At 54.0% G+C, this 16,069-nt stretch overlaps 1 protein-coding gene across 6 annotated transcripts in view; it reads right to left on the bottom strand.

Moving 5' to 3' along the window:
- The window catches only part of TMEM63C (transmembrane protein 63C), a 72,043-nt gene that overhangs the window by 40,027 nt on the left and 15,947 nt on the right, over positions 1 to 16,069 (bottom strand). For 4 of the 6 annotated variants that reach the window (XM_046647874.1, XM_046647875.1, XM_046647876.1 and 1 more), the window contains exon 3: positions 1,509 to 1,569. The gene's annotated coding sequence lies outside the window, so the exon portion shown is untranslated. The remainder of the gene's footprint in view (positions 1 to 1,508; positions 1,570 to 16,069) is intronic. The other 2 variants (XM_046647878.1, XM_046647877.1) reach the window with 1 other exon arrangement.

The following is a 16,069-nucleotide window of genomic DNA, read 5'->3' as shown; positions in this document are numbered from 1 at the left end:
AGAGAAAGGAGACACGAGATGGGTGAGGAACAGCGAAAGGTGCTGGAGTTCTGGGGGGTAGAAGAATTGCTGGGGACCAGAGGGTGTGAGCTGACAGACAAGAAGCGGCTGTTGGAAAACGAGCTGGGCGACACCGAGATGATGAAGAAGGGATGGCAGTTGTGGGTAGTGATAAGGTCTAGGGCATGACCATGGAGTGAGCGGCTGAGCAGGGAGGGCAAGGAACTGAGAGGACAGTGTGTCGGAAGGACCCTCTTCGGGGATATGTGGAGGTTGAAATCAGTTAGAATGAAGACAGGGAGAGTACCGAGTGACAGTGGAAACTGAACTCTTCAGAGAAGAAGGGGAGTGATCTGGGGGGAGGGGTTGATGCCTGTGAAAAAGAGGGGAGTAGGATGTCTGGGCTGACGCCTGTGGGTCCAAGATGGGGGGCTTTAGTGGACAGGAAGGAGGAAGAGTCTGGAAGTTGCAAAGAAGAGCTAGAAAGACATCCCATTTCTGGGCCAGCGGTGTTCAAGAGAAATAGAAACCACTCCGAGAGGGTGTTAAGGGTCCTGGGCTCCTGGGGAGTCTCGGGTTTCAGTTCCCAGTGAGAAACTGAGGGACTAAGGAGCTGGGGGTGCTTCTGGGCACCGTGGGCTCTGTGACACTGAACCCCGGTTCCAACACTTGCTTGCTGAGTGACCTCGAGCAAGCTACTTGTCTCCACGCCCCAGCTAACTCATCTGGAAATGGGGATGGTGCTAGCAATTAGCACCCACCTCACAGTGCTGTTAAGAGGAATAAGTGGATTGAGATTTGTCAATTGCGGAGAACCGTGCCTGGCACACAGGAAGCATCACATAGATATTTGTAAAATGGAAAGTGGATGCGGAGTTCCAGGGGGCACAGCGGAACAGTTTCAGGAGTTGGGGAGGGTTGGGAGATGGGGATGGAAAAGGGAAAAAAGGAAAAAGGAATGGCATTCAGGAGAGCAGAGGTGGCCTGGGAGCTGGAGCTCCCAGTGCTAACTGACAAAAATAGGGAGAGGGGGTATCATGAGATGAGTCCTGGAAAAAGGAAGGAGAGCACAAGAACTCGCCCTCCTACGCACCAGATCAGCATCTAACCGGATCAGGGAGTCTCCTGCCTCTTTTTAAGTTTCCCCACTTTTGCTCCCCTCTCTTTCTGCCTAGGCTGACCACCGTTTTATGGGACCCCAGGTCGCTGGTTACCTCATTTACACTAACATGTTCAGCCAAATGTAAACCTGTAATAGTTCACATCGAACACAGTACAGTTTAACAGTAAGCCCTCTGCCAGAGGGTCAGAGCAGCAGCAGTGGCATTTGGGGGTCTCTTGGCGGATGGGGCCGCATCTCAGCCGTCGCGGCATCCCGGTGAGCTGCGGCAGGAAGCTACAGTTCTGCGGGTGGCCACTGGGGGGAGCCCGCGCTGAGGAAGCCGGTGGAAAATGGGGGAGGGATGCGGAGCCCGCGAGGCAGAAGACCTTGGTGAGACTTCTCCTACCTGAGTCTGCGCTCAGTGAGGTTCCTAGTCACGCCTGGAGGCTCCACTCAGCTAGGGGCTGCTGCAAAAGAACAAAAGCAGTGTAGAGACCACGACACTTAGGGACCCAGGACGGCTTCGCTGGCCGCATCATCCCTCAGGGCCCCTTTTCTCATTTTTAGGCTCAGGCTGCTCCTCCTTTATCACAGGCGTGTTTTGCAAATAGTTTCTCTCAGTCTGTCGCTTGTCTTTCACTTTCTTCAAGGCGTCTTTTGAAGCAACAAAGTTTTAAACTTTGACAAAGTCAAATTTATCAAATTTTTTTTTATGGATCATGCTTTTTGGTATTGTATCTAAGAAACCTTTGCCTAAGCCAAGGTCTTAAAGATTTTCTCCTGAACGTGTTATAGTTTTAGCCCTTCCATTGACGTCTATGATCCATTTTGAGTTAATGTTTGTGACCGGTGTGAAGTAAGGGTCTAAGTTTGTCTTTTCGCATGTGGCTCTCCAGTTGTCCCAGCACCATTGGTTGAACCCTCCCCTTTAAAATGAGGGGCACAGCTTAAGAAGGCCCTCTCAGGGCTGCTGGGGACTGGAACCAGGCCAAGGATGTGAAAGCACTTGGTGAACTGCTACACAACCACAGGACATGTGACTGTTGTTATAATTTGCTAAGACTCTGCGTGATGAGGGGAGAGGAGGGGTCCTGGGCTCTGAAGAGCTCTGGCTTCCATCTGGCTCTAAGCAGGGTTGAGTGCTGGATGCTGCTCTTTTCTCCCTCATTCTCTGTCATTCCAAAAGCATCTCTCCCTCCTCCTCTCCCTCCCTCCCTTTCTTCCTTCCACAAAGAAGGGTTGAATACCTACCATGAGCCAGGCATCATGCCAGGCTCTGGGGGCCTGGCAGACCCCATTCCCACCTGCCCGAGGCTCCCAGACTCACTGGGGAGACATGCAAGCATGCAAGGTACACACCACCGCACAGTCTGATAGCCCAATAGCCCAGGTGAAAGGAGCCATGGGAAGGGACCTCCCTGGAGCAGTCTGAGAAGGCTTCTGTGAGGGAGGGACCTCCAAGTGGAGGCGGGAGGAGGTGTGGGAATCAGCACACTGCGGTGGGGAAGCGTGGGCAGAGGGAACCGTGTTGGACTCAGAGGGGAGACTGAGCATGGCGTTTTGGGAAAGTGAAAAGGAATAGTCATGGCTAGTGTGTAGGACGGATCACTGGCTTGCCTTTCATCTGCTTATTCATTCATTCAACAAGAATTCATTGTGTATCTACTCTTGCCAGGCCCTGTGTAGACCCTGGAAGTACAAATGTGAGGTCGTTTTCAGAAAGCTCACAGGCTTTGGGATATGGGGAGAGGATCACTGTTGGGAGGCCTGGTCCAGTTGCTGTTCTGCCTGGGAGGACCCCCAGCTACAAGGTCCCAGCCTCTAAGCTCGGAGGCAAGGGGAAATGCATCTAGCAGGGTTGGGTCGGGTGCAGGCTTTCAGCTCACCTGGCTGCCCAGCCCAAAGGGGAGGTGAGGAAGAAGAAGAGAGAAGAGAGCCTCACCCCGCCCTCGCCACCCTCCTCAGCTTTGTTGGCAGCAAGTAGAGGCAGTAATGAGGGAGGCTGTTGCCGTGGAAACCTGGAGCAGCGCCCGCCTTTTGTTCTCACCCTAAACCATGCCTGGACCTTCCTTCTTTCTGGAAGGAAAGCTAGCTCTTGGGTGTGAAGGAGAGGGTCAGAAAGCTTTCCGGAGATCAAAGCACCAGCACTGGAAAGAACGAAACTTGAAAACCGAGCATGCTCAAGGAACACAGAGCAGGGGCACCAACCCGCCGGTGCAGGGGGCTCAGGGAACTCTTCCCTTTGGAGTCTGGGTTTCACAGCAGAGCACAGGGAGGCTGGTCAGGGCAGTAGGGAGCAGTGGGTTTTCTGCAGCCAGACTGTCTGGGCTTAAATCCCAGATCCACCCTTGCTAGCTGTGTGACCATGAACAGTGACTTCACCTCTCTGAGCCTCAGTTTTCAAATCTGGAAAGTGGAGGTAATAACAGCACTGTCTCCCAGGGTTGCTGTGAAGATGAAATAAGATCCTTCACATAAAGCCCTTCACACAGTGCTTGAGGAATACATGGGCTCAGTGTTCACTAGTACTGTCATCATCGTCATCAGCTTGTTTGTGAGATGGTGGAGAGGGGCCCAGACTGGACCATTCTGAGTTTCCTTCCACCTCCTCTGTTCTGGAACAGGCAAGAGGAGAGACGTGGAGTGTGGGAAGGGCTGTCCATTACCCCTCAAACTGCAGCCTGTACGTGGCTGTTGCCTCTGGTCCTCCTGTGCATGAAAAGCAAATGTCAGCCTTGCTTTGGGGCCAAGGAGGAGCAGCGAGAGACGGTGTCAATGCTGTTTGGTGAGTCAGGATTCTCCAGTCCCTTTCTCATCTGCACATCTTATCCGACGGGGGAGTGCACGGCCTTCCTCCTCTCCCCTTTCTCCCCCATCCTAACCTCCCATGGCAAAAGCTGGAGGCTTAGCAATCCTAGGCCTGGGCAAACTTTCCCTCAGCAACCGGGCAAAGGCTTTGAACAGAACTCACTTTGTCTTTATCACTCCTCTGGCCCATCGCTCACTCCCAGGCTTCCAGACCTCGCCTGGTTTCAGCTACTGCTGTTCTAACTAGCTAGGCCACACTTTGCTCCCCGCTTTTCCTTCCAGGTGAGCTAGACATCTCAAGGCCAAGTCCTCTGTGTGAGGAGCCCAAATCCCAGAGCTAGGGTGGTCCAGGAAGACCAAGGAGGGGCCAATTTTATTAATAGTTAACATTTATTGAGCACTTACCATAGGATAAATACTTCCCATTTAAGTACTAGCTCAGTTAATCCTCACAAGTACCCTGGGGGGATGAATGAAAGAGAAAACTAAGGCCCAGAGATGTTAAATAACTTGCCTAAGGCCATAGTGCTAGAGCTGGTCCTTGAACCCAGGCAGTTGGTAACTCTCTGCTGGGCTACTTCCTGGGCCCTTTGGGTCTCTGCTGGGCTGGCAGTGCTGGGCTGGGGGCAGAGGAAGGGGATGCCCTCGCTCAAGCCCCATCCGGGGACAGAACATTTCCCAGCCTTCCAGGATGGTGCAGTGGAAAGTACTGTGGACTGAGCAGTCTCAGGAAAGCTGGGCTCTGGGCCATCTATGTGGCTTGGGGCAGGTGCCTTCCCTTCTCTGGGCCACAGCCTCATCCTCTGTAAGATGAGCGGTTTCAGTGGGAGGTCTCTAAGGGCCAGGCTGGACCTAGGATTCCAGATATCTCAGAGACACAGCCTGCATTTTCTGGCACTGCCCAGAGCCAACTCTGCTCCCCCCTCCCCATGAGTTCTCAGGAGCTGGTCCATCGGGCCTGCATTTTGATTTGGAGAGCAAATTGCTATAGCCATAGGCCACATCCTAGGAGAAGAAGCTGTGGGTGAGGAGACTCCACCTTCCCCTCCCAGCCCTGTCCCCCCGAGAGTGCACAGAGCCACAGCACCTGCCCCCCGCCCCCACCATCTGGCCTTCTCAGTCTCTTCAATAATTCATCATCTTTTTGTTAACAACAGGAAAGATTATTTCCCATGGTTCTGGACCTTAAGTAAACTGGAGCTCCTGACCATGGCCACCCCTTCTTCTCTGGGTCTCTCTTCACATTCCTTCCGTGCCCTCTGCTCTCAGATCTCCCCTCCACCCTTTCCAGGACATCACCACAGTGGCTCAGGTTCCCTCTCTCTGCTAGGGGGCAGGACACTGTGGAGGAGCAGCTAGGAAGGAGGTGTCACCCCGGTTAATGTCATCCCCCACACACCATGCCAGCTGGCCATGAATCTTTCCCTAAGTATCAGTGAGCCCTTCCTTGCTCTAAACTGCCCTTGAGTCTCAAGCACCCCATATATTCACAGCAAAAAATGGTTTGCCCAACTTTGCATATGAAGAAACTGGGTTGCCAGAGGGCTAAGAGATTTGCCTAAGGCTGGTGGATTTGGGATTAGAACTTGGGCTTTCTGGGACACGGGAATCACCTGGAAGGAGTTTATTGGATCCAGATACTCATGTCCCACTTCAGACTTGAAGAATGAGTCTCCAGTCAATTCTTATGTGCAGCCAGGATAAACACTAGCTTAAGATTCTCAGGGGTTTTTTGCAGCTAAATAAGGAATTCTAGAAGATCTGAAGGGTTTTCTGACTCTCCCTAAATAAGGAGGGAGGATGAAGAGATTTGGGGATAAAGGATAGAAGTTCAGGGCCCCTTAAATCATGTTGCAGTGGGGCAGCTCATGAGACTTTGTGCTTATATTCTCCTCTTAGGAGATCTCTCCTCCCCACTCCCTTTCCTCTGAGTCTGTGGAAAGTGGGCTAGTGATCCACAGAGGGCCACACCACCTCTCCACTGGGATCCCCAAGTTCTTGCATCTTCCCCTATGCCAGATGCCACTGGTCTGGCCACTTTCTTCATGGGGCACCATCGTGCCTTCTATCCTGACCCCATGTCTCTTAGAGCTGCTGGCCTCACACTGACTGAGTTTGAGCCACTTCTTCGTGGGCCTAGCTGGGTCTTGGTCTCAGCACTTACAGCCCCTGGGCCAGCTCAAATCCTGTTCCCCAAAGTCTTCTTCCAATGACCAGCACAGTCTGTACTTTGTCCTCACCTTCTTTAAAGAGCTGGCCTTTGCTACCACTGCCTGGCGCTATCCTCCCATCTTCCCAGGAGTGGCCAGTTGCTCAACAAATCTATGGGTTCCATGATGGCAGGGCCCATGTCTTTTTCTTATACTTTCCATAGTACTCCCACAGAGACCAGGATGTAGTAGGTGTCAATGAAAGCCTTTATCCAGGGCCACACTCAGGGGCAGGAAATAATAAAATTTGGGTGACTTGCACACATTTGCATAGTGTGCAGAAAGTACCTGAGTCACTCATTTTTGCCTCCCCACGGCACATCATTGGTTACCAAATCTTGCTCCCCAAAGTCATGTCATGGAGTGGACAGAACATAAGACTTTCGGTCAGGAGACTGGGTGTGAGTCTGGCTCTATTGTTTATTAGCTGCTACTTAACCTCTTGCTGCTCAGTTTTCCCCTCTACAAAATGGATATAATTATGTCCATCCTGCCTATGATAGAGTTTATGAGAGTTAAAGGAGATAGTGCATAGAGACATTCTTGTAAACTACCAGTACCCCAAATGCTGGTTGCTGCCTTTGCTATCTTCTTCCTAGGATTGAGGTCAGCCTTCCTCAGAAGCTCTTAAATAGCTCTCTCAGTACCCCCTGAAGTCCCAGCATGAGGTAAGTAGATTGGGATTCCATGTTGCCATCAGGCCCACTAAAGCAGCTAGGCAGCCAGCAGCTAGGACCCACAAAAGGACGCTCAGCACCATGGACAGTACCACGCAGAGCAACGCATTGCTGCTGCTTCTCTCTGCCGGCAGTCAGCCGATGCTCGTTGGTAACCCTTGTCCAATAATAAGATTTACAGCTAACACCTACTGAATGAGCTCTATGTGCCAGGTACTGTGCCAAGTCTCTTAATGCATCATCTGGGTTAACAAACCTATCAGACTGCATGTTGGATAGGGTCGACGGCCTTCAGCATCCATTTCCACCTCTTTCTAGTGTGCTTTCCTATACTTCAGAAACTAGAAGCTTAAAACTACATTTCCAACACATCCTTGCAGCGGGGGCTCTGAATACAGATAAAGTTCCATCAATTAGAGGCACAGGAGATAGATTTATAAGGCGGAAGGGAGGAGGAGGCCATTTTTCTGATGCTTGGGCTGTGTTCTGCTGACAAGCAGTGTTGAGGAGAAGAAGGAGCTCTCTGCAGCAGATCGATGCCCAGCCTCTGGCTCCCGGGGAATGTGTGTGTGGGTGAGGGTGGGGCGAGAGGCAATCGTGGTACAGGCTGAAGAGGGTCCCTGATCCCTGGCTTACAGGTGAGGGGACATGAATTCATGGCTCCAGCAGTCCCATCCTAGCTGTGGCTGAGGACTGGTTTGTCTGGTGGGTCAGTTCTGCTCTGCTCTGCAGACTCAGATTCTAACTCTTCCGATGATTTTGTGAGCATGTAATTCTCTGTATTAAATTCTGTTTTGCTTAAAGTTTTAGAGTGGCTTTTGCTTCCTATACAAAGAACAGGTAGGTTCTGTTATTATCCCATCTTATGGATGAGGAATCTTGGGCACAGAGAGGTTAAGTGACTAGCCCAGGTCACATAGCCAGGGAGCAAATAGGACACGAGCCTGGGATATTCGACTCCCCAGCCCCCTCCTAATCACTTTGCTATATGCCACCCCCAAGGCAGAGAACAGCAATCCCAGCAAACAGGAATGAAGCCCCCAGGCTGAAGACAGAAGCTAAGTGGAGAAAAGTAAATGCTGATACATAATTCTGGGGATGCGCTCCAGGCCCAAGTGGGCACAGCCCCTGAGAAGGCCTCAGAAGGAGAAAGGCGAAGGAGACGTGGACATTTGTGATGGGTCAGCCATAGCACTGGGCGTCTTCTTATGCTTGTCCCACTGACCATTATTTATGCCTCACAAGCAGGCTAAGAGGTAGCAGCCTAAGAGGTAGGAATCAGCATCCTCATTCCACAGGCAGGGAAACTGAGGTTCAAAGAGGTTAAGTAACTCACCTAAAGTCACACGACTGGAGCAAGAAAGAGGCAGGACTGGAATCTAAGTGTCTGGCTTCACTACATCATACGGCCTCTAAAGGCACAACGGGGGAGAGAGTTGCTTAGCCCATCCCAGGAGGGCTGTATTTCTGGGGTACAGGAAGCCAGGCTCCACTCCCGGATCTGTACCACATCTAAGGGGCTCTCTGCTAGAGGGGAGGAAAGGCTGCAGGTGGCAGAGGGAGCTGGAGAGCAGCAAGGGGAGAAGGCAGCCGTTTGGGCCAGGGCTGGGAGCTGGTGGATGGCTTCCCCTGACCCGTCTCACCTCTGGGACCCCTCTCCTTGCCAGGAAGGTTCCTTTCCTTGCCCTCCAGCCCCAGCACCCCCAACAAGGGGCCCAAGCCTTTCTGCCCATAGCCCCAAGTCAGTGAGCAGACAAAATAGTGTCCAAATGGGGCTGGAGGCAGGAGGAGAGGGAGGTGTGGGGGTGTCATGGGTGCCCAGGTCCCTGGGAGCTGGGCAGTGACTCAGGGAGACACCTGGAGGAGAGGGGCGACTCCTGCCACACTATAAAGACAAAAGGGTAAAAACAGAGGGATATAATGCTGTTACACTAGATGATCTCAATTCTAAAACAAAAAAAGAAGAAAAGAAACGGGAAAGAAAGAAAAAACCAAAATTATACCTGTAGAAAAGAAGATCAGTTACCTCTGAGTGGTGGGGCTATGTTTTGTCAGGCGTCTTTTAAAAATTTTTTCTGAATTTGAAAAACTAATAAGAGCATGTATTATTGTTTATAATTAGAAAGAGTGATATTTAGAAAGGAAGCTTGATATTTCCAGGCATCCGTACAATCAGCTTCATCTTCTATATCAAATCCTTCTGCCCTCCTCGAGAGCCCTCGCTTTGACCAGCTCCCGCTGATGCTTGTCGGTGGGGTGGGGGGAGCGGAGGGGCCCGATGGTTTCCGTGCAGGCTGCTGCTCAGAAAGAAGATCCAAGGCCTGAATCCGATGTCACCACCTCCCCTCTCCCCGCACGGGGTCCAGCTGGGCCACGTGCAGGAAGATCAAGGTGGCCACCAGGCCCCTGGGGTACTGCCCGGAAACCAGAGGCATGCTCCCTCCCCAGATCAATAACTCCTCCTGGCAGCTGTGGTAGGGTGCTGACTACAGCATCAAGACCCAGGTGCAGAGATCAGGGAAGGGGGCTCGGTGGCCCCCCCAGCACAGCTTTCACTTGGGCAAGTGGGGGGCCAGCCTGCCGTGCCATCTGCTCAGCCCCTCCCATCCTCCCCACCCCACCCCTAATCAAGCAGTGGAAGATGGTGGCCACTGAGGCCACCATAGGCAATTTAATTGGAGGGTGGTCGAAACCTAGACTCCTATGGGGAAGAAACAAAAGAGAAACAGGGGTCAGAGAAAGAGAAACAGAGCCTCCTGGGGTGGGGACGGGGGCCTGAAATGGGCCTGGCCTCTGGATTGTCTCTGAGGCGCCTGACGGAGGGCCTGGTGCGCACTTTCTTCCAGGCTATAAAGTGTGTTCACAGCCATCATCTCACCTGACCCCCAACAGCCCTGTCGGGGCAGGGGTGATGACTGTCCCCATTCTGACAAATGAGGATACTGAGGCCCAGAGAGGGTGAGGAGCCTGTCCAGGGTCACATAGCTAGCAGTGGAAAGGCAGGGCGGGGGTGAAGGCCTGAAGCCAAGGCCTGAGCTTTTGCCTGGCTCCCTGCTCCTTCTGACATCTGAGCTCTTGGCTCCTGGCCTGTTCCACGGGGAGGCCCTCTTGGCCCCAGGGACCCCCCAAGTCTTACCTCCCCCATCTCGCTACCAGAAGTCTCAGCTCCAGCAGACAGACGGCCCCTTGTCCCCTCAAAGACCTTGGCTTTCTCTGCTCCCTCCATTCCCCTCCTTTGTGGAAAGGCCTCCTGGTCCTCCTCCAATAGGAATGCTCCACCGTCAGGCCCAGCTCAACTCTGCTTCCTCCAGGCAGCCTTCTCGGAGCACCCAGGCCTCAGCAATCTCCCTTCCCCTAACTCTTACAACCTTCACTTATTGCACCCCGAGTTCTCCACAGGGTAGTGGGTGCTGAGAAAGATGTGTCTCTCGCCTCACCAAGCTCAGTCTAGAAGGGCGTGAAAAAGGCCTTGGCTGAGAGGCAATGACAACGTACAGTGTGAGGGGAGCTGCCTTGGGGGCATGGCTCCCACACGAGGGGCGCTGAGCCCGACCTGGAGTGTCCAGGGAGCCTTCCCGGACGAGGGGGCCTAAGCCGTCCCACGGGATGTGATGGGGTCAGCTGCAGGGGCTTTCTGTCCCCCTCCTTCACTCGGCCAACAAGGCCTGCCGACCGCTCCAGCTTCATCTCACCCAATCTCCCCACATTTTCTTCCCCTGGCCTCCTTTGTTGTTCCCTCCGTGCCTGAAGGATGCCACCCTCCCTCCCACAGAAGATGGGAAGACTATGCCAGTCCTTCTGCCCAGAATGTTCCCCCTCCCACTAGTTAACTCATTCTCCCACTAGTTAATCTCAGTTCAATTTCTGCTCCCTTAGGGAAGAACTCCAGACCAGCTCAAGCCCCCACATTCCACGCTCTCGCATTCCAGGGCTCAGAGCATCTTGGGAGACAGACACAGTGTGGCAGTTAGGTGTGGGTCCCTAACGAGAACTAGGCTCCTTGGGTCCAAATCCCGCCTCTGCCATTTCCTAGCTCCATGTCTTTGGGCAAGTGTCTTGACCTCCTTGTGCCTCAGTTTCCCTATCTGTGAAATGGAGATGTCAGTAGCATCTGCCTTACTGGGTGGGGGTGAGGATTACATGACCAGTTCACATGGCACACTAGAACAGTGCCTAGCTCATAGCAATGGCTCCATACGGTTAAGTATCATTCTCTTTGTTAGTACCTGGTACATTTGATGTTTATTTACAGGATGACACAGCAAATGGCTGACTCTCCCAGTGGATGCAAACCTCCTTGATGACAGAGCCCGCGGCTGTGTTTGCTCATTATTTTCTCTGCTGTGCCAGGTAGAGTTTAGTGCTTTACAAATATTTGTGGAAGAAAAGAATGATTGGCAGTGGGTCTCGCTGGCCCCTGTGATCTCAGACCCGGAGCGTTTGGGCTGGAGGGGCTCTGACAAATCCTCTAACCGAAGCCCCTCCTTCCACAGACGAGCAAAGGTTGCTGCTGGCTGACATCCCCCTGGCTCCCCATCTCACAGGGCTGGGCAGCCCCTGCACCTTCATCTCCCCGGGGAGTTCTGCTCAATCAGCAGACTGAGGGCATGGTGAAATCTTGGACCGAGGCGTCCATTTCTGTCTTGATTCAGAAAAAAATTGTGGCCCGTTGTGTTGTGGAGCAAATACATTCCCACCGCAGCTGGATGAAGCTGCAGGCTTCACTTCGACCCTGAGTTATTGCCGTAATTCCGTCTCCGTGGTAACAAGTCTGGACCAAGCCGTCAGCCAGCAAAGACTGGGCAAAGGGCTCCTCATCCGCAGGCCCCTCCCTGCTTGTCCCTGGGCTAAGACGCCAGGGGCAGTGTTCTCCCCCCAGCCTCTTCCCTGACGGACTCCTCTGCAGGATCCCCAGTGGGCCGGGAGGGGAGGGCAAGAGGGGAGATGTCACTGCAGCAGAGGCCCCCATCGGGCCCAGAGCTGGCCCAGTTAGAGCAGGGAAGAGGGTGCCCGGCTGCAGGGGCAAAAAGGCAGGCTACTGGGTGCCATCCCACCCCAGCTCCTTCTGCTGCCAGGATGGGCTCTGGTGGATGGTGCCACACACTGTGGGGTGGGGGTGGTGGGAAACAGACAGACAGACCTGAGGCTCTGTAGATAGCGGGCCGAGCCCAGCGCATGCGACCCAACCAGCTGTTGATGATTCATTGATATGTAGATGAATACCTGCTTTGTGCCAGCAACGGATGAGGAAGTGGGGAGGAAAGATAATAGCAGGTGGATCTGCCCTCAGTAGGTGGGGGGACACACAGACGGACACACACACACACACACACACACACACACACACACGGAATGACCCGGAAAGCAGCCAATCAGAATAAAGAGTAACGGATGCTCCCTTCAGTGAAGAAAGCAAGATGCAATGAGCCCCTGCCTGTGTCTGGATTTTCTCTGGAAGGGGACCCAAGACACTTGACAGTAGCCGCCTGCTGGGAGGGGAACTAGATGGAGGCTGAGGCAGGGTCAGAAGACTTACTTTTCATTGTATTCTCTTTTCTACTTTTTGAATTTTGCGCTCTGTGCATACCTAACCAAAGCAAACCAAAAGCAAAGCCCAGGTGAAAAGCAGCTCCCCAGATGAATGCTAAAACAGGGTGTGACCTACTTCCTGCTGGGCCGAGAGAAGGAGGGGGCAGCTCTGACCTCGAGGGCTCCTCCCCTCAGCATCTAAGAGTTCTCATCTGCCTGGGGGGGAGGTGTGTGTGTGTGTGTGTGTGTTTCTGTCTGTCTGTCTGTCTGTCTCTGTCCTTACACGTTTTGGGATGTGTGGATGTCCTAGGTTGAATAGTGTCCCTCCCAAATTCCTGTCCACCTGGAACCACACAATATGACCTTATTTAGAAATAGGGTCTCTGCAGATAAAATTAGTTAAAATGAAGTCATCCTAGATTAGGGTGGGCCCCAAATCCAATGACGGGCGTCCTGATCAGAAGGCGACGTGGAGACACACAGAGAAGGCTGTGTGACGATGGAGGCAGAGACCGCGGCGATGCAGCTATAAGGAAGGCTAAGGTTGCCAGCAGCCCCCAGAAGCTAGCAAGGGGCCTGGCGGGATTCTCAGCCAGGGCCTGCAGAGGGAGCGTGGCCCCGCCAGCTGTGTGACGCAGCCTCCAGCCCCAGAACGATGCGAGAATAAATGTCTGTTGTTTACAGCCACTCAGTTTAGGGTAATTTGTTGCAGCTGCCCTGGGACACTAATACAATGGGTCTATACATTTGTGTTTGTGTTTTTTGAGGTGTGAGTTTTGTGTATCTGTGTATGTTTTGAGGGGCATTTGGGTGGCTTGGGAATGTGTTTGTGACCACAGTTTGGGTTGTGGGTGCCTGTGTGTGTTTGGGGTGCATGCATGTCTATGTGTTCGCCTGTGTGCACGTTGCGTTGTGTACGTCTATGCATTGTGTGTGTGTGTATTCGTGTGTTTTGCTATGTTCGTGAGCAGATGCGTATACAGTCACTGATTTCTAGGGTCTCGCTCGGCCCTAACACCCCAGATGTCCACCCTGGGGCCCGGCTGCACGGGTTGGCCTCAAGGGGATGCTGGCCAACGGCGGTGGGGACGGACTAGCATCAGGGCCAGGTGGGAGCAGCACCCCCTCTGCTCTAGGGCCCCCTGGTTCGCGGCAGGTCTACAAGGACTGTCCGCCATTGCATCCGCCCTGTCAGCAAAAGGGTCTCCAGCTCAGGAGTGTGGGGCTAGCAGGAGGCAGACCTGCTTTCAGCAGAGCAGAGTCCCCCAAGAAAGACTCGACCTCCTGTGAAGCTGAGTGGCTTCGCCCCCAGAGCAGTGGTTCTCAGACTTCGGTGCATCAGCATCACCCTGAGGGCTGGTTCAGCAGACAGCCGGGCCCAGCCCTGAATTCCTGATGCAGTCGGTCTGGGGTGGAGCTGAGGATCTGCATCTCTGAGTTCCTGCCTGATGCTGACACTGCTGGACCAGGGACCTTGCTTCGAGAATCATCACGTTAGACCATATAATGGGATGGGGCTCCTCTTCAGCCTCCTCCGCCTCCCCCAGGCCACGGTGTGGGCACCCTAGTCTTTCAGGACAGGCTCTGGAAAAGTCAGGCTGGCAGGCTCAACCCTCTTCTCTCAATCTGTCTCTCCCAGCCGCCCACCTGTCACTCATGAAATCATTTATTCAGCAAAATAATGGGTCAGACTCTGTTTCCTGTACTCAAGGCACTTACATAGTCTAGCCACAAGATTCTCGTGGGTACACAGACCTCCCAAGAAACCATGACAGGATGGCATAAGTGCACTCCAGAGGCCTGGTGAAAGGGGTGCTGGGAGCACAGAAGAGGAGCACCTGACTGGGCCATGGGAAATCCGGAAGGCTGCTTGGAGGAGGTGCTAGCCAAGGCAGCTCATAAAGGATGGCTAGCAGTCGTCACATTAGTTGAGGACTTACTGCCAGGCCCTGTGCTAAGACTCTGCAAGCAGAGGCTCTCTTAACCCTCACAACCCCAAAATGGGAATTATTGCCGCTGAAGGGAAGTTTGAGCCCAGGGAGTCTGCTTCCAGCAACCACAGTCCCAGCCTCGAGCACATATGGGGCATCTGAGCTGAAGAGGAGCTGCCTTACGGAGGCGGGAAGCAGGGGACAGTGGGGGGGCTGGAGAGGGCTGGAGAGGGCTGGGGGGGCTGGGCAGGACAGTCCAGGAGGAGACCACAGTGCACCGTGCGGAGAGGGAAGCAGGCTCAGACGGTGTTAGGCTCCCCAGAGAGAGTTCGGGTCCCCCAGATGGAAACGCACCACCTCCCACCTCCGGGGCAGCAGAGAGGGGAGGGGCACCAGGCCCCATCTGTCTAAATGGGGCAGGAGCCTCGCTGGCTGCCTTGAGTTGGGAGCTAGAGAGAGGCGGAGGTGGGGGGGGGGGGGGGGGGGCTCTGTGAGCACAGCTGCTCCAGTGATGCGTGGGGGCCAGATGGCAGAGGCCACGGGGCTGGCTCACAGGGCTTCACAGACCTGGGGGCAGAGAGGGCCGGGAACCCGAGGGACCCGGGAGTCACAGCGCTGCTGTCGGGGGCCCTCCATTTACAGGTTTGCTTGTGATGAGGGGTAGCCCTCGAGAGAGGCTGAGGGCGACAGGCACAACCTCCATGACTTACGGTGGCCCCCAGGCAGTCTCTGTGGGGCTCTAGGGGTTGCTGGCCCCCTCAACCAGATCACAGGCCCCCCGGCCAGGGGTCAGCCTCATGATGACCTTGCTCCTGCCTCTTGGGTTGGGGGTCAGGAAAGCCACTCGGATCCATGCCGAATGAGGACTCAAATAGCAACCCGAATCCAGAGGATGGAAGCAGAGGAAGTGCACTCTGGCTGCAGCAAGAGGTGTTCTAGTTAGACACAAGCAGGCACTGACCCGGGATGCTGAAGGGAGTTGTGGCTGTTTCTGGGGAAGAAGAGAGACCTGTCCTTCTGGCTCTGACAGACTGTGTCTCTGGACAAAATATGATGGGGATTTCTCTCTCCTTTCCTTCACTAGCTCCTCCATCGAATCTCACCAATGTTTAGTTCCCTCTCTCCTTTCCTGCTGGCCTCTCCTTTCTGCCTTCTTTGTCTGAGTGGGCCGAAGCCTCCCCCAGGCTTGTCCCAGCGTAGCTGGGGGCCTTTGCGCTTGGGCACACTCGATGCAGCCCAGCAGACGTCTACTGAGCCCTACACCTGCTGGAGGTGAAAGAGCCATCGGCTCTGCCCAGGGCACTTCCAGCAGGTGGGGAGGCCACACAGCGGGACCAGTGCCTGCACCCAAGGCAGAGGAAGGGCCATGCAAGGAGAAAGGAGCAAGCCAAGGCGACAGGGCTCAGAGACCACAGCCCTGGAGGCGAGGGAAGGCTTCAGGGGGGTGGCAGGTGGGAGTTCTAGGTTGACAGAAACCAGCGAGGACAGGGGCAGAGGGGACAAATGAGTGGAGGAGGGAAGCAGAGAGCAGAATATTCCAGAAATGGAAGGTAGCTTGGCTTGGCTGCAGAGGTCAGGTGAGAAGGATCTGGAGAGATAACAGGCAGGTTGGGGCCAGACCACGAGGTCCAGAACCTCAGGCTGAATGATTTGCATTTAATTGTGTAGGCCGTAGGGAGCTATTGAAGGTTTTGGAAGAAGGGCATGACATTATTTGGGCTGGGACTAGAGGGGTTTCTAGATCTTGCTCCTATCCTAGGATCTCATGAAAGGCACCTGGCCCTGATTCTGAGCCCAAGGACTTCTCAGGGG

The sequence above is a fragment of the Equus quagga genome, chromosome 20 (assembly GCF_021613505.1).
Source record: "Equus quagga isolate Etosha38 chromosome 20, UCLA_HA_Equagga_1.0, whole genome shotgun sequence".
NCBI classification, from domain to species: Eukaryota; Metazoa; Chordata; class Mammalia; order Perissodactyla; family Equidae; genus Equus; species Equus quagga.
Note: the sequence above shows the minus strand (reverse complement) of the source record. Positions and strands in the feature narration are given on the sequence as shown.